Source organism: Lepus europaeus, chromosome 22 (assembly GCF_033115175.1).
Source record: "Lepus europaeus isolate LE1 chromosome 22, mLepTim1.pri, whole genome shotgun sequence".
Taxonomy (NCBI): Eukaryota; Metazoa; Chordata; class Mammalia; order Lagomorpha; family Leporidae; genus Lepus; species Lepus europaeus.
The window spans coordinates 23,068,401-23,087,456 of NC_084848.1; the positions used below are offsets into that span (position 1 = coordinate 23,068,401).

Below are 19,056 nucleotides of genomic sequence, written 5' to 3' on the forward strand. Positions count from 1 at the left end.
CCTTGGGCCCCTGCACCCATGTGGGAGACCTGGAAGAAGTTCTTGGCTCCTGGCTTCAACCCATTGCTGCCATTTGGTGAGTGAACCAGCGGATGGAGGATCTCTCTGTCTCTTCCTTTCTCTATAACTCTACCTTTCGGGTAAATAAATATGTAAATAAATAAATAACTCCTTTTTAAAAAAAGGAAAACTTTTTTTTTTATTTTTTGACAGGCAGAGTGGACAGTGAGAGAGAGAGACAGAGAGAAAGGTCTTCCTTTGCCGTTGGTTCACCCTCCAATGGCCGCTGCAGCCAGCGTGCTGCGGCCAGCGCACCGCGCTGATCCGATGGCAGGAGCCAGGTGCTTATCCTGGTCTCCCATGGGGTGCAGGACCTAAGCACTTGGGCCATCCTCCACTGCACTCCCTGGCCACAGCAGAGAGCTGGCCTGGAAGAGGGGCAACTGGGACAGAATCTGGCGCCCTGACCGGGACTAGAACCCAGTATGCTGGCACTGTAAGGTGGAGGATTAGCCTATTGAGCCATGGCCGGAAAACTTTTTTTTTGACAGGCAGAGTTAGACAGTGAGAGAAACACAGAGAGAAAGGTCTTCCTTACGTTGGTTCACCCCCAAAATGGCTCCTATGGCCAGCGCGCTGCGCTGATCCAAAACCAGGAGCCAGGTACTTCCTCCTGGTCTCCCATGCGGGTGCAGGGCCCAAGCACTTGGGCCATCCTCCACCTCACCCCCAGGCCACAGCAGAGAGCTGGACTGGAAGAGGAGCAACTGGGACAGAATCCGGCACCCCAACCAGGGCTAGAACCTGGGGTGCCAGCGCCGCAGGCGGAGGATTAACCTAGTGAGCCAAGAGATCAGCCGGAAAACTTCAAAAAAAAAAAAGGAATTCACATAAGGAAGGGAAGCAATGACAAATGTGAGGACAAGTGAGTGGGAAAGGCCACATTGTCTTTCATGACTTTTCCAAAAGGAAAACATACCCATGACCCTACAAGGAAGACGCTTCTATGCCAAATGCAAATCATGAGACATGGATGCAAAGTTGGTGTTTCCCTAAACATGCTTTGGACCCAGGATACTTAGAGGAGCCCCAATAGACATAACTCCCCTTCCCAGGGGCCCCGTGCAAGAGATAAAATGCCCCAAGCCTAGGCGGGATGCCCAGCTCTTCCTGCCGCATCAGAGGCATGCTGTACAATTCGCAGGCACACGCTGCCAGGCAGTGTTGTCACAGGCACAGCCCCGCAGGAACCTCTAAAATCCTGATACCCGGAATGTGTTGACATTAGTAATCTCATAAAGATGGATTTGCCGTTTGCTCAAAAGCTTTCAGTAAGGACTGTTTGCTGAAGATAGGAGGCAAAAGCAGATGTTGGAGGGACAGAGCTCTCCTTCAAGGTCCTTTTGAGGGACACCATGTACAGACAAGGTCAGGGCAGGGGCCCATCACTCAGCTAGCTCCCTCCTTCTGCCTTAGTGCCCTGAGCATAGATCACAGATCCAGCTTGGTCAAGGGAGTAGAAGTGGTCTTCAAGTAGCCTGAATCTCGTCTCTAGCACACAGCCTGGGCTAATGCCCACATATAGACAAGGCAAGTACAAGTGGATGTTATGAGTATTTACTGAGCACCAATTGTATGCCAGGCACAGCTGTTGAGTGTTTACATGCAACATCTCATTTAATTTCATGGCAACCCTATGCTACTTTTGTCTTCACATGTGGAGTAATTGGCCCATGTCATTATATTCTAATGCTATTGACTGAAACTCTCTTCACTTTGCTCCAGGGCAGAACCCTTGGGGCTCTTGCTTCTTCTCACTATTCTCCCTCCATCTCCTTTGCTGATCTCCATCAACTCCCTAATCTCCAACCCAGAGACTGACTAAGTTTGTCAGTAAAAAGTCAGCCGGTACATGTTGTTGGCTTGGGAGGCATGAAGTCATTGTCACAACTATTCAGCTTTGCTGCTATAGCTCAGGAGCAACCAGGCACAATAGATAAAGGAATGCTGATGGATATATTCTCAGAAAACTCTATTTACACAAAAAGACAATCATCTAGCCACTGTTTGCCAATGCCTGCTCTAAAGAGTAAGTCCTTCCCCACCCCTGGGAGGGAATCAAACTTTCTTTCACTTACTATCTATACTAATTTCTCTGTGCTTTTCTCCAGTCTCAGGACTAAATAACATGTGTATGATCATGATTCCTAAATGTATTAATTCACCCTAGACTTCCTCTAAACTCAAATCTTGCACAGATTGCCTATTTCATGTCTCCAATTGGGTTTATCATAGACATGGAAATTTGGTGAGTCCAAAGCAGAACACCTAATTTCCAACCTTTCCCCCAGACATGCTTCTCTCTCAGCCATCCCCATCAATACAAGACAAGTCATCAGGCCAAAACCTTTACAATGTGATTGGTATCACCCTCTCATACCCCAGATCCAGTCATCAATAATTCTATCAGGCTCAGCTACAAAGTATACCATAATCCCACCTCTTCTACTACTAACACCATGATCCAAGCTACTTGGATTATAAAAGTAGTCTCCTAACTCTTTCCTCTCCTCTCTCTTTCCCCTTAAATGTCCATTCATCATACTCAGTGAAAGCAATCAGATTTTTTAGAATAAATTGAAAGTTATCAGTCTGCTCAAATATCCCTACAGCTCCATCTAACTCACAGACCCTCTGCTCACTGGCCCCTTTAAAACTCCAACCTCATCTCTGTTCTTAGCCTTCCCCACTCTGTCCCAACCACACAGGCCCCTTCTTGTGCCTCCAACTAACCAAGCAAATGACTAACCTTCACCCTGGCTGCCTGACAATATGTCCCTCGATGTCCTTTGGACTTAGCCTCTGACATCCTCAAGTGTGAGTTCATATGCAATTTCTTAAAAGAGATTGTTTCCTGAAATTCTGCAAAGAAGTAATAGCTCCCTTACTCTCCGGTCTTACTTTCCTCCACAGCACTTACGATCTGATAACATATTTATTCATTTCTTTTTTTGTCTACCTTCCTCAAATAGGATGTCAGCAACATGACAGCTGGGGTTTTTTCTCTATTGCTCATGGTTAGAATCCCTCAGCTAGAGCCATCCCTCTTATGGACTGGCTTTAATCATGCTTTATAATAAATAAATGAACATACCAAGAAAAAGAACCCAAACCATCAACTCATTTAATTCTACAACCACCCTTCCAAATAGGCAAGGCATTTTACTGATGGAAAAGCTGAAGTACAGCTGTAGAATGACACAAATTACAGACAAAGGGATACAAGAACGTGGTTCTGATTGGAGGTCCAATGTGCCACTCACACAGAATACAAAATTCACAAATTCTCTCCAGGGATAGCTTTCAGGGAGAAGGAAGCTTTGTTACAAAGTTATCACTTTTGTGTCTTAGGAAATGACTCCCAAAGCAGAGCTTCTCAAGTTTGTCCATCACTGTCATCTGATCCTAGTTGAGAACAAGAGAGATGAGTAGAGCTAAGGTGAACCGGATGAGAAAGATGTGGAGATGATGTGTATTTGGGTCCCACATCTTTTCTCTAGAGCAACAATTTTCAGACTTTGGGGCCATGCTTTTCTGAGATTATCAAAAGATTTGGAAATCACCATGGGACACAAGTTGCAGCTGATAAATACAGGCAGGAAATACTGATGACAATGTAATGAAAGCTCAGTATCACTCTTACATGAATTTATACTTGCTCAATCCCAACAGCATCTACAAATACCTGGGTAGAACATCACACACACACACACACACACACACACTACACATGTACATTAGGTATCATCCACTCCTCTGAGAGCTAGAGTGGGCACTGATTACAAGGATGACCCTGGATCCAGATGGCACTGATTTTAACCCATAGTCTTACCTCCTAATAGTCAAGAGACCACAGACAAGTTTCTTCACCCCCTGGGTCTCAGGTTCTTATGAATAAGGAGATCGACATCCTATAATCTTTACTGGGTTAATGAATTAAATAAGTAAATGCTTGGAGCTGACATTGTGCCACAGCATGCATAGCCTTCACTTGCAACAGTGGAATCCTATATGGGGCTGGTTCATGTACCAGCTGTTCCACTTCCAATCCAGCTCCCTGCTAATTGCCTGAAAAAAGCAGCATAAAATGTACCAAGTGACTGGGCCCCTACCATCCATGTGGGAGACCTGGATGAAGTTCCTGACTCCTGGTTTTAGTCTGGCACAGCCCTGGTCATTGAGGCCATCTGGGGAGTGAATCAGCTGATGGAAAATCTCCCTCTCCCTTTCTCTCCCTCTCCTTATTTCTCTGTAACTCTTTTAAAAATATAAATCTTTTTTTTTTAAAAAAAAAAAGTTGGGCTGGTATTGTGGCGTAGCAAGTAAAGCTGCCACCTGAGATGCCAGCATCCCCTATGGGTGCCGGTTCATGTCCCAACTGCACTTCCAATCTAGCTCCCTGCTAATGGCCTTGAAAAAGCAGCAGAGGATGGCCAAAGTGTTTGGGCTCCTGCCACCCATGTGGGAAACTAGGATGAAGTTCCTGGCTCCTGGCTTTGGACTGGTCCAGTGCTGGCTGTTACAGCCATCCGGGGAGTAAACTAGCAGATAGAAGATTCTCTCTCTCTCTCTCTCTCTCTCTCTCTCTCTCTCTCCCTCCCTCCCTCCCTCCCTCCCTCCCTCCCTCCCTCTCTCTCTAACTCATTCAAATAAATCTTTTTAAAAATTTTTTCATTTAAATAAGCAAATGCTTAGAAATTTTTCCAACAGTACATAGCTCATAGTAAACACTGAATGAAAGGTAACTGTAGACAATGTGCCGAGTCAAGAGGGGTCTACAATCCACCTGCAGTATTCTTCTAACTCAGGCACATATTCACAGCCTGAGGAATGCTGTCCTATATCAGTGATTTTTCACAAATGAGGCAAGGGGATATAATGGAATCATGTGCAACTTTTAAAACACCTGGGGGAACCTGTTGCTTACTATGTGAATCACAGTTCTGTATGGTTTTCAAGGAACTCTGTTAATTCACGACAGAATATCCAGAACCAACTTCATATGTTTCTAGTTTCTACAGACTGGTTTCTATCACTATGCTCATTAGGACTCAATTCTATTATAGCAAAACAATGGTAGCTGAACTGGGGTTTCATAGAAAGGGATTTTGTATGAATTTATAACCAATTAAGGTTTTATTAGCACATTTAATAAGTTGGGAGCTTCAGTGAACACTGGTGCCATTTTTTTTAAAAAATGAATTGAAATTTTTTCACTATAAGTTTTTCAATATATAATCTTTATTAAAAATTATAGATATGCAAAAATTTAAAAGTCACCTGTATTTTCCTCTTCTGTCAGCTCCCAACTCCTTAAACTATTAAGAGATTTTGGAAAAAATAAGTCTTGTTCCCATATTTTGGTTTGGCATCATCCTGGGAGCACCATGGATCCAGAGCTCTGATGTAAGCTTGAATGGGCCTGTTTGATGATCATGAGTGAGCCCCAGAGGTGAAAGGAAAGGAGAATGATTGCCTGTGTGGAAGCTAAAGTTCCAAAGCCAAAGAGCACCTGAAGTAGGGATCTCAGCAGCATTCAAACCAATGCCACGCGTGGAGACACAATGGGGTTTTGCAAAGTGGTCTGTGTATACCTGGACACTTTGTAGAAAGAACTATATGACATGAGCAACAGTTGCTACTTCCAAATGACTGAGTATCAGTGGTGGCAGAGACCTTCTTTTGTTTATTTATCAAACATTTATGTAGAGCATCTCATTGCATGCACCATATCATACAGGTGGTTTAATCTCCTGATAGAAACAATTAATAAAGAGATGCTGCCTGATGATAAAGATGAAGGAAGACGGAGGTTGCTTCTCTTTCAGGGTGGGAACCTCAGCAATAGTGGAGAACCAGAGTGGAGGTGAGAGAGAACACCATAAAATTGAATATGTGCTTTCAAAAATGTAGCATAGGCTGACAGTTGGTTGAGTCTTCTCAGGTGTCCAAAATTCCAGAACATCAAAACCAGAAAGTGTCTTTCTCAAGATGTGCCTATTCAGGGAGTCGTGAACTCACCCAGAAAACCCTGAACTGTTTCTCACTGGTAGGGGTATACTTGTTTTCTACATTCCAGCCTTAAAGATCAGGGACCTAATGGCACTCAGCAGAATGATGTGAAAATGAATAACTTATGGAATATCAATATTAGATCAAAGAGAGATGGAAATAAACCCTAATGAAGAGATGCTAATAATGAGAACATTAAAACTCTACCAGATAGGGCAGGTATTTGGCCTAGCAGTTAACACACCTATGTTCCATATCGAGAGTGTCTGTGTTCAATATATGGCTCTAGATTCCAGTTTCCTGTTTAGGTCCTGGGAAACAGCAGGTGATGGCTCAAGTATATGGGTCCCTGGCATCCATATGGGAGACCTGGATTGTGTTTCTGACTTTGGACTTCTGCCTCAGTCCAGCCCCAGTCTTTGCGGGCATTTGAGGAGTGAACAAATGAAAAGAGTGATCTCCTCCCCCACCCCGCCCCACAGTCTTGTTCTGTGTCTCTAGCTCTTGCAAATGTACCCCCTATGGGGATTGGTGCTAAGACAGAGATGAGCAAGATATGAACTATAACAGGTGTGTGTGTGTGTGTGTGTGTCTTGGAAGTTCTGCTTCCTCTCTTAAGTCCCTCCTGCTGTAGAGTCACCAGCAAGCAATCACATGAGGTGCAGAATCGGGGCAATTGTACATTCTCGGTATATGCATGTACACAAAAAGCATTGCAATATCAGAGAGCAGAGGAAGGAATGTCAATGAATGTATGCCTGTCTCCAGAGAAGGAAACATACCCTCAAGCCAGAAAAAAAATTATTGAAAGATATTGGGCACTAACAGAAGAGTATTTTTATTAATGTGTAGATGAGAAATGCTATGGTCTGAATGTGTCCCCAAGATCATATGTCAAAATGTAATCACGGATGCAAGGTTATTTAGAAGGTGATTAAATCATAAGGGAAGAGCTCTCAGAGCCCCGGGGTCTCTTAGCAAAGGACTGGAGAGAAGCCGTCATTGTCCTCTTGATAGTTTGCTCTTTTACCAATCAAGGACACAGAGCCCCTCCTCTCTGGAGAATGTAGCAACAAGAAGCCATCTTAGATGTGAGGAGCAGCTCTGACCAGACACTGCACCTGCTAGCACCTTGAACTTGGACGTCTCAGCCTCCAGAACAAGGCAAAAGAAATGTCTATGAATTACAAATGACTATGCCATTGTATTTGGTTATAGTAGTACAAATGGCCCAATATAAGACACTGAGAGCAAGACCAGCCAGATAAAGTTAGCATTAGATCAATGGTTGATGTTAGTTAGCAACTCAATTCTCGGTCAGTTGCTCTCTGCTGTAGATTGAATATGCTTTGGCTCCCCAACTTATGCAGACATTTAAACCCCAGGGTCACAAGTACATGGTGCTTGGAAGGTGGAGTCTTGACCCAATTATGATGTCTAGGAGGTGGGGCTTAGTGAGAGGCCTCAGGACACTGGGGAAGAGTTTAACTCCAAAGGAAATTATTTCAGGAGGATAGATCATAAATGCTGAGTTCTACCTCCCCCCTCACTGCCTTTTTCATGGCTTGACGTGTGATCCTCCCTCCACACACATTCCACCTTCCACTACAATCATCATATGCCAGTTAGTGGAGCCTCCAGATCTTGAATTGGGAAGTTCCAAAACCACGAGTCAAAATAAACCTACTTCCCTCCGAAGTAGCTGCTCTCATATATCGGTCATAGTGATGAGAAATGGACTAATATACTCTCTAAGCCTCAATTCATTTAAGTTGAAAAGTGGGGTATGAATTATGCCTAATCCATGGGATTAAATGAAAAGCTTACATAAAACTCTTGCTGCGATAGGGCATCAGGCATATAGCAGTACATGGTTTACAAATGTCACTCATTACCATTGTGTTTGCAGAACACTGTATAACAGAGTGTCATGGTAAATGGATGCAGATAAGCAACACTTTCTCCTTTTTCAATAAGGACCAAGGATATAAACACTTCAACATAAAAATCAGGTAATTCCCAAGAGGAATGAAAACTGACCTTTGGGGCCCTGAGCCTTTGCCTGGCCCCTACTCTCTTTGGTACAGTGAGCAAAACGGCCAGAGTGAACCATGTTCACAGTGGGTGGGATTCAAGGAATGACTCGAGCAAAAGGCACTGTATGAGACTCTTTTCACAATCATTTCCCATAGTCATACCGCCAATGTGTCTGTGCTGGAGACTAAAGGGGAGTCCAAGGGTGAGCAAAATCTGACCTGCCTCACATTGGGAATAGTTCCCGAATGCAGAACTGGTGTTGATGGTGAGGGAGAGAGGGACGGCAAGGACCCATGAGGCAGTTCTTCCACTGAAAGGCACTCATGCTGAATTATACGTAACAAGAGAATGCTTCTTGGGAGGCCACTAAGAACACTTTAGAAAGGAGAACTGAGTCCACTATCACAAGTGAGCCTCATGTCCGTGGAGGACAAGCACTGAGTGCCAGTGAGAAGGGGTCAGTTGAGGATAGTCATGGAAACTGGGGCTCCATGAGAGCCGCAGGCCTTGCTGTGAGGTCAAGGCTGCTAGGCAGGCTGCTGCGCAGGCATTGGGATATTTCAGCCAATGTCAAGGTGCCCTCTCCTCCCAACCTTTGTCACTGGTACAAATGGCTGCCTTGCTCCTTGTATGGACAGGAGTAACCCAGACCTTACAGCTGAAATATCAGACTCATGTAAGATGTATCTGCCAATCCAATACGGGTGTGTAAGTTAATAATGATAACAACTACAAGTATTCAATGACCACTTGGCATAGGCCAGTCATGGTTTTCAAAGTCTTCCTAGGATGAACTCATTTGACAGCTACCTGTGAGATAGACACTATCCTATTACTTTTGCAATTTCTTAGACGATGAAGCAGGCATAGAGAGGGTAAGTAAGGCGCTTAGGTGACTGTGAGGAACTGATGACAAATGAGCCCTGCCATCATCCACGAAGACTTCCTGCCCCCTGTGCTGGTTATTTTCCAGCCAGAGCTGCAGTCCAAGGTGCAGATGGTAGCTGGAAGGTTGAACAACATTAAACAACTTATGTGAAAATTCATACTCCTACCTTTGCCTCAGTGGCATGCTCTCCCAACCAATCGAGATGATGAAGCCCAGACTCTGTGCTTGACACTGTGTTGCCATCGTATTGGCCTCAAAGAGGGTGACGAGGAGCTCACAGTTAATTCTCTCCTCATCCTGCTGTGCGCTTCCATCCCCTGCCCTGCAGCTCTGGCATGTCCTTTTTCACCCAGCCTCCCACTCCCACCCCACCCTCCAGGTTTCTTAACTACTCTCTGAAACAAACTTGGGCATCTCACTATGGCCTGAAACAACTGCTAGAATTTAAATTTGAATTTGGACACAGTTTAGAACTGGGGCGGGAATGGGGCTGGTGACTCTCACAGCACCAGGGAAGTGAAGAAGGATGCATGTCACCCTAAGGGAGATATTAACTGAAGGACTTTCAACAAAGTCTGCTTATCCAGTTCTTGTTTAAACTGGCTTGAACTAAGCACTTTGCCATCAAGAAGCAATGAACAATGATCTGAGGCCATTGAATAAACAGAGCCCTGGTGCCTACATATGTGTGTGTTAGAACATACATTTGGATACATATGAGATTGCGCGACAGCAGTGACAACTGTGTTGGGCTGGAGTCCCAGTGTGATCAAGCACAAGTCTCTGGAGGCCATCGAGACACAGGAAACCTAGATGCTCTGAAGGCTGAAAGACTCCGAAATCTATAACAGGTTAGCAGTTCCCTCTGTACTTGGGAAAACACAGCTTTCCAGGCAATCTTCCTCTGCAGGCCAGTGGCACAAGGAAAAGCAAACACCACAGAAACACTGTGGAAGGAGAATCTGTGGCTGTTTATCTCTTACGGGCTGCAACTCCTGCTCCTCTAGCTTAGTGAAGTAGTCTCAGGTCCCAGTCCCCTTGCCTCCACGGGCTGATGTCCATTTCCAAGTGTCTATTTTCTCTGTGGGCCTGGAAGGGCTGACAAAAAGACCTCAGTGGATAAAAAGGTTCCAATTTAGCCACATGTGTCCAGGTTCCAAATGACTCACTTTACAACTGACTTCGACTCAGAATAACTCACGACACCAACTTTTCGGTGTTCTCCAGATTAAGGGCTGATCGAAGTATGTTTCTCTTCTCTAAATCACCATGGCAATACTTGATTAAACCAATACCTGCTATCCAGAGAAACACCTAAAGCATTCTTTTTCTTTTTAGATATACTAGATACAGTGTTCTTATGAATGAAAAACAGAATGAAGGACAAGAAGTTAAAAAAAAGACTCATTTCTAAGCAGACCACCCCATGATTTCAATGAACCAATGCTCTCGCTTCACAACCAATCCCTCAGTTATCTGGACAAGTTCTATTGAAGGTTAGCTCCAGTAAAGAATATTCCATCATAGTGACCCTCCCTTGATTGAATACTAGAAAGAAACTGAATTAATCTAACCAATGTAGATGTCCCTGAAAAGCTTATCTGATTTTATTCTAAATCTGCAGAGCTTACCTTCATATATATTAAATAATTCACATAATTACATAGAATTCATGTGATGCCTATGATAAATTATGTGCCCCAAACTCAGGATGCATTCTCTTGAGAGCTTTAATGTGATTTAACAGGTAAAAGTCACTATTTACCTGAATCATTTGTCAAATTTGAAGCATGATAATTTATGCACCCAGACTTTACATGTCTATGCACACCATACTCAGATGGCTGGCTTAGGTGGTTTGATAATCTTAAATAATATTTTTTATTTCCCTATGAGACCACAAAAAGCAAAGCACCCCTGCAAAAGCAAACCAAACTAAAACAAACCACCAGTGCTGCTCAGATGCAAGCAATCAAAGAACAGCTGGGCCTCACAGGTCTCACTGTGGTATTGCCTCAAGGAAGCATCAAATCAGGAATCAGCAGAACTGGATTCTAGTCATAGTTTTGCTATTATTCATCTGTAGGCTATATGATGATTCACTTAACTTCTCTGACTCTCAGCATCTAGGAATAACATTAGAATTTCTTTTTTTTCCACCCAAAATTGCCTTATACAGAAACATACTAAAATATTAATGGTGGTTAATTCCTTTCAATGTTTTTTTCTAGGCAAAGGATCATCTATATTCATATCTTTATCTATATATGGATCTACATTAATAGTCATATTGTTGGAATTATACTAAAAACAAGACTGAATTCCAGCTCTTTCCTGGCCCTTAAAGCTGATATTTTGAGGACAAGAGCAACTAACAATTGCCTCATTGTTGGTGTAGGCAGTGGGATTAAAACATGGGCAGAGGGGCTGGCACTGCGGTGCAGCAGTTAAGCAATTGCCTGTGATAATTGGTCAAGTCCTGGCTGCTTCATTTCCAATCCAGCTCCCTGCTAATGTGCCTGGGAAAGCAGCAGAAGATTGCCCAAAACCTTGGGTCCCTGCCAGCCACATAGGAGACGCAGACAGAGCTCTGGGCACTTGACTTGGCTTATGCCTGGCCCAGACCTAGCTGTTGTGGCCATCTGGAGAGTGAATGAGCATATGGAAAATTGCTCTTTCTCTTTCTTCCTTTCTTTCTCTTTCTCTCTTTCTCTCTTTCTCTCTCTCTCTCTCTCTCTCTCTCTCTGTGTGTATGTGTGTGTGTGTCCGTCTAACTCTGCTTTTCAAACAAATAAATAAATCTTTTTTAAAAAAAAAGATGTGTAGAGGGGCTGGCGCTGTGGCACAGTAGGTTAATCCTCTGCCTGTGGTGCCAAGATCCCATATGGGCGCTGGTTCTAGTCCAGCTGCTCCTCTTCCGATCCAGCTCTCTGCTATGGCCTGGGAAAGCAGTGGAAGATGGCCCAAGTCCTTAGGCCCCTGCACCTGCATAGGAGACTGGAAGAAGCTCCTGGCTCCTAGCTTCGAATCGGCACAGAAATCTGAATATAGATCTATATGATCCAGCCATCCCACCCTTAGGAATTTACCCAACAGAAATGAAATCAGTATATGAAAGAGTTATCTGTACCCCTGTGTTTATTGTAGCTCAACTCACAATTGCTAAGAAATGGAATCATCCCAGATGTCCAATAACTGAAGGCTTGCTAAGGAAATTAGGATGTATGTGCACCATGGAATACTACACAGCAGTAAAAACAAAAATCCTGTCTTTTGCAACAAAATAGATGTAACTGGAAACTATTATACTTAAGTGATATAAGCCAGTCCCAAAAAGAAAAATATCGTATGCTCTTCCTGATCTGTGGTAAATAATAGAGTACCTAAAACATAATCTACAGAAGTAAAACTGACACTTTGAGTGTGACAATTTTGGACAGCTCTTTTCTTGATGTTGAGGGACAGTTTTTTTTCCCATACCATTTGTTGAACTCTTTACTTGGTGTAGGTTAATCTTATGAGTATAAAGTTAATTGAAAACAGATCTTTATAAAAAATAAGAATGGTAATAGGAGAGGCAGGAGGAAGAAGACTGGGAGTAGGGGTGGGAGGGAGAGTAGGGTGGGAAGAATCACTATGTTAATAAATTTGTATATATGAAATGCATGAAGTTTATATACCTTAAATAAAAGGTTTCTAGGTTAAAAATTATTGTAAATTGACAAATTATAATTGTATATATTAGTAGGGTAAAAACTGATAGTAATATATAGTATATACAATATACTATATATCAGTATATAGTATATATCAATACAGAGTGGAATAATTAAATAAAACTAATGAACCCATCACCTCAAGAAACAAAAAACAAAGAGCCAGCTTGCCTCTGCCTGTGCCAAGCCCAGAGAACCGTTACACTTAAAGTATACGTTAGGGCCAGCCGGCTGTAGAACGAGAGGTAGTAGAGCAGAATCAGGTCCCTGAGGGATCCCAGCCCCAGCAGCCATCCAGTCCACCCTGAGGCATGAAAGCAGGCTTAGTCAAGAGCCACAGAGCCACCCTGTAGACCCAAGTCACGTGAGCAATAACACACACTGTTTATGCCACAGGGGTTTTTGTTTGTCTTCAAGCACTATTGTTGCAATAGAAAACTAATCCTCCCATCAGCTCTGCAGCTAAGAATTTGTCCAAAATAAGCCATCATAAATATGCACAAAGGACTAGCAACAAACACGCTCAGTGCAACATTATATAAACATTGTTTATATAGCAACAACTTGCATGACAATAAGACAGGATTAATTACATCATGCTATATCTGTATAGTAAAATACAGAGACCCAACCATTGAATGATGTAGAAAGGCACTTTAAAAAAAATAATATGTATGAAATTGATCACTAAACTATATTTAGAAGTAACTGATACTTGTAAATGAGTCTATGCCTACTTAGAAAATAACTGAAACCTAAATATTACAATACCAATGGCAATCTTTTTCTGGTTAGTAGACTTACAGGGGATTTTTATATTCTTAATTTTATGTATATGTCATTTTTTATGATAGATGTATATTTTAGAAGTATATTTAAAGTACTGTTTTTTTAGAGTACTGTATTTTTAAAGTACTGATGTACCCTCATCAGACAAAGCCAGCGGCACTGTTCATAGAAACATATGGAAGAAGAGATGGAGAAATCTGGACTGATACCAGGCGGAAGCTGGTGCCACAGAGAGGGCAGGACAGGGTGGCCACAAATGGCAGCAGCAGAGGTCTGATCAGGGCAGGAGTTGCTCTTTCACCTGTGTCTCTCCAGGTCTTTCTTTTTAACTGGAGATCAGCAGAAAAAGGACAGCTGCATTATTAATGCATTAATTATGATAATATTCTGTGCGCAGCTAATACATGTCAAACCATCCCCATACCAAATTGAAAACTGACATTTTTACTTCATGAATATTGCTCCATCAGTGACATTTATTGTACGTTCCCAATCTTGCAAGAGTGAATGTCAGGTCAACTATCAAGCACTTGCTTTCCTTCCACCTTATTTCCTAGTTTAAAGCAGAATGCTGTCACTGATAATTGGGATGCAAAGTCGGATTGCACTTGGAGAATTTGAGGCCCTCTACTCCCTGAACACTTTGTCTTGGTCCCTGGAAAACTCTGCTACACTGGGACTGCCTGCCTACCCATGTCTTTCTCCTACCAAAACCTGAAGTCATCTTTTCTTGTCCAGCTTGCTCTCGACTTCCTATTTCATTTTCCTTCTGAGAGCTTGTCAGTATCTACAATACTGTGTATTTATTTATTTAGTAGATTGCCTATCACATTCTACTACAATATAGATTTCATGAGGCCAAGAATTTTTGTTTTATCTAAAGCTGTATTCCAAAACCTAAAATAATTCTAGTACATTAAGGTGATAGTTAAATATTCATTGAATGAATAAATGAATGAACCACTTTGAATAAGTGTACTTCTTGGAACCCCCAGAGATGAAGTGGTCTAGCCAAAAATTTTATTCCATTTAACCACACAATGATCTTCTGAATCTCAGGTTATTAATGACTTATAAATAGACTTCTTTTTAAAAACTGCATCATTCAAATATCATTTTTCATCACTCCATTCATACTTACCCCTGCAAACCCTCAAAGGCACTCCTCTGTCCTTGATAGTGTCACCTCACAGTTACCAACAAACTACTGCTATTTCCTGGAAATTTCCACCAACCTCTATCCACAGAGTTCCTACAGAAAGCAACAAGCACTTGTGCATAATCACTATATATTCATAATCCATTATGTTCTCATCACTGGACCAAGGGAAGAACAAAGAAAAAAAACATTACCTCTGAAGGGAAAAAAGTAAACTGTAGTTGAGAAGAAAGAAATCTCTGGGGTGATGTACCTAGAAGTTCAGCTGTAATTTCAAACCTGTTATGTCCACACTCAAGCTTACTATGTTCCTGCCAATCCTTCTTCTCCAGCTATGAAGATGGCACAGGGTCAATGATATTAATGATATTAAAAAGTACATGAGTCATTATAATTTAGTAAATGACATTTTATAGATGATTATATTAATTATAATCCTACCAAGCATAAAAAGATAAAATTATGATTTTTTACAAGGGAAATTAGAAAGAATATGAAAAATGGCCTGTATGTTAAATAAAGACTATGTGTGTGTGTGTGTGTGTGTACACATAAAGTTCAACTTAATAAATTTGTGTTCTGTAAAAAAATAATAATGGAAAACTGCATGAGACTATTCCTGGCAAACAGTCAATAAGCACTTAGGGTGGCATGAATTTAGAAGCAATTAGGAAGGACAAGAACATGAAACTTGGCCACTGGGTACTCAGCACTGAGCTAGAAGGTCTAAGACACATATAAAAACAAGACATTACCTTGCTGCTCTCCCCTACCCCTGTGAGAGCTAGGAAGTCACAAAGGGTCACTTCCGCTATTTCAATCAATAGCATTCTTCCTCTCTAAAAGACCTCAGGGGCAAGCATTGTGGCATAGTGTATTAAGCTGCCATTTGGGATGCCCACCTCCCATATTTGAGTACCTGGTATTGAGTCCTGCCTCTGCCTCTACTTCCAATCTAGCTTCCTGCACTGGGAAGCAACAGGTAATGACAAGTGCCCAGGTTCCTGCCACTCACATGGGAGACCCAGATGGAGTTCTGAGCTCCTGGCTTTAGCCTGGCACCACTCTGACTGTTGCAGGCATTTGAGGAGTGAACCATTTCATGGAAAACTCACTCTGTCTCTTTATCTTTATCTCTCTCTCTCTCCCCTGCAACCTTGCCAAGCTTTCAAGTAGACAAAAATAAACATTTAAAAAGCACATCAGTTTCAAAATAAATCTACCCTTATCTAATATAAAGAACAGTCCTTTGTACTGAAAGAAAACCTTTCCTACATTTTAGAGTTAAAACAATTCTTTCCAGGGCCAGTGCTGTGGCATAGTAGGCTAAGCCTCTGCCTGTGGGGCTGCCATCCCATATAGGCAGCAGTTCATGTCTTGTCTGCTCCTCTTCAGATCAAGCTTTCTACTACAGCCTAGGAAAGCAGCAGAAGATGGCCCAACTGCTCAGGCCCCTGCACCTGCATGGCAGACCCAGAAGAAACTCCTGGCTCCTGGTTTTGGATCTGCCCAGCTCCAGCCATTGCAGTATTTAGGGAGTGAACCGGTGGACAGAAGCCTTTTCTCTCTGCTCTGTCTCTCTCTTTAATTCTACCTCTCAAATAAATAAAATCTTCAAAAAAACTTTCTTTGTGATATAATGATGATTAGCACTGCTGAAACATTACAGTAAAAGATCCTTAGGTGATAACATCATGTTGGTCACCATGTTTAATTTCTTTCTTTTAATTAATTAATTATTTGAAAGACAGAGAGGCAGAGGCAGAGGCAGAGAGAAAGAGAGAGAGAGAGAGAGAGAGAGAGAGAGAGAGAGAATATTCCATCCATTGGTTCACTCCCTAAATGGCTGCAATAGCCGGAGCTGAGCCAATCTGAAGCCAGGAGCCAGGAGCTTCTTTCAGGTCTCCCACGTGGGTGCAGGGGTCCAAGTACTTGGGCCATCTTCTACTGCTTTCCCAGGACGTAGCAGAGAGCTGGATCAGAAGTGAAGCAGCCGGGACTTGAACAAGCACCATAAGGGAAGACGGCACTGCAGGTGGTGGCTTTACCCGCTATACCACAGCACTGGCCCACCATGGTTAATTTCAAAATATTACTTTGAAACCCATAAGTTAGATAACCAATCCCAACCACCAACAGTGAAATTGTGACCACAGGAAAATATACCTACTGATGAGCTTAGGATATGAGTATGGATATGTCCGTAACCAAGCCTTCATATAAATCCTTAAATGTAGAGGGGGGCGGGGGGCAAGTGCTTGGCCTCTTGGTTAAGACACTGGTTAGGACACCCACATCCCACATGGGAGTATTTGGGTTCAACTCCTGGCTCCTGCTCCTGACTCCAGCTTCTTGATAATGCAGACTCCGAGAAGCAGTGGTGATAACCTACGTAGTTGGGTTCCTGTCACCCATCTGGGAGGCCTGGCTTAAGTTCCCAGCTCCTGATGGTGATCTGGCCCAGCCTTGGCTGTTGTAGGCATTTGAGGAATGAACCCATGGATGGGGACTCTTTGTTTCTCCCTCTCTCTCTCAAACTGTCTCTCTTGCCTCTCAAATAACATCTTTTAAATGTAAAGAGAAATTGAAATAGCACTTAACATGCCATTTAAGGAAATTAGGAATCACTACAATCTGAAATAAGTACTTAGGCACCTAGACTAGTCTGCTCCAAGAGATGGTTTAGTGTTAGACCCACATACAGAGGACAGCCCACCTTGGCCTCTGGGAACTGAACACCAGAGATGTTCTCATGGGAACATCCCAGACCAGGGCCCTAGGATCTTGACTCATTAAAGATGGGTGGGGTCTCTAGGCTGTGCTGTGACGTGGTCAGAAGAAAATCAACTACCTTTCCTGAGTGTGCCTCTCTGACAAACAGATGATCAAGAAAGAGAGTGAGTGTAAGATCAAGCAAAAGACGAGAGAGAGAGAGAGAGAGAGAGAGAGAGAGAGAACCTGTAACCAGAAAGACAGACTGAGAGATAGGGCAGGAAAGAAGTGCAGTCAGGCAGCTCAACAGCGTGTCAGTAGAAACACCAGATGGGAACTGTAATTACTTTTTCCTCCAACTCTGTTCATGTTTTACAAACCAGTACTGACACTTGAACAAAAGGCCTTGAAAAAGCAGGCAGCAGCTAGGTATGTAAATAACCAGTGCTCTGAATCTGCCCATAGCCTGCTTCAAAGAACAGAGAAGACAGGGGTGGCAGTTTCCCAATAAACACATTGCAAGGACCAAGCATATAGGCTTGGCAGTGTATGTGTGCTCACCGAGCATGAGAAACACTTAATTATGTGGGTTATTTGTGAGAGAAAAAGAGAGTGAAGGTTCATAAAAGGTGGTCAGGGTACATACCCTGTCCTAGTACAGACTCATCCAACCCAGGGGCCTTTGGGCCCTCATGGATCTTCTGCATGCACTTTGTGTTGTGTGAATGGTGTGTGTGTGCATGTGTGTATGTGTGTGTGTGTAAGATCATGTGGGATGCTTTCCTCCATACCACTACCTCTTTTTCAACATAAAAATAAAAATAAATGGCATTCCTGAACACCCATTAATGTCTGGTAAATGTTCAGTATTGTGTTGGGTTGAGCAGATTTTAGATGGAGAAGACCAGAGACAGGCTATACCAAACACCATCTTATTCAACCTGTTGTCTTGTTCCTACTCTCAGGCTTAGGACCTTTATTCTGTCAATAAAATGGATACTTGTCCCCAAAAGATAACTAAAATTGCATATGATTCTACAAATATATTTCTGTCTTCCAAGTTCCAAGAGAAAATCAGGTCTCCTATCTTTAAACTTGGTCCATTTTACTTCCTAAACATTTCTACTCTCTTTTCTCATCTCTATATCCAACTCACTGGTTGCCTCACTTGAAGTCACTCACTCCCCAATCCATGCACCAGACCAGATCAATTATCTCTAAGGCAACTGTGGTCATACCACTGCCCTGCTCTCAACACCATCACTGGTTCAGCATTATATACTGGGTGCAGTAGAAAAGTATGTAATGAGGGGCTGGCCCTGTGGTGTACTATGGTAAGCTGCTGTCTGCAGTGCTGGTATCCCATGTAGGAGCCAATTCAAGTCCCAGCTGCTCCACTTCCCCATCCAGCTCCCTGCTAATACACCTGGAAAAGCAGTGGAAGTTGGCCCAAGTCCTTGGGGCTCTGTACCCATGTGGTAGACCAGTAAGAAGCTCCTGGCACCTGACTTCAGATTGACCCAGCTCCATCACAACCATTTGGGGAGTGAACCAGCAGATGGAAGATCTCTCTCTGCCTCTGCCTCTGCCTCTGCCTCTCCCTCTCCCTCTCCCTCTCTGTAACTCCACCTTTCAAGTAAATAAATGAATCTTTTTTAAAAAAGTATGTAATGAGAAAGCTT

At 42.9% G+C, this 19,056-nt stretch overlaps 1 protein-coding gene across 4 annotated transcripts in view; it reads right to left on the minus strand.

Annotated features, from left to right (window-relative positions):
• The window catches only part of NRXN3 (neurexin 3), a 1,693,693-nt gene that overhangs the window by 1,316,749 nt on the left and 357,888 nt on the right, over positions 1–19,056 (minus strand). The window lies entirely within an intron of this gene.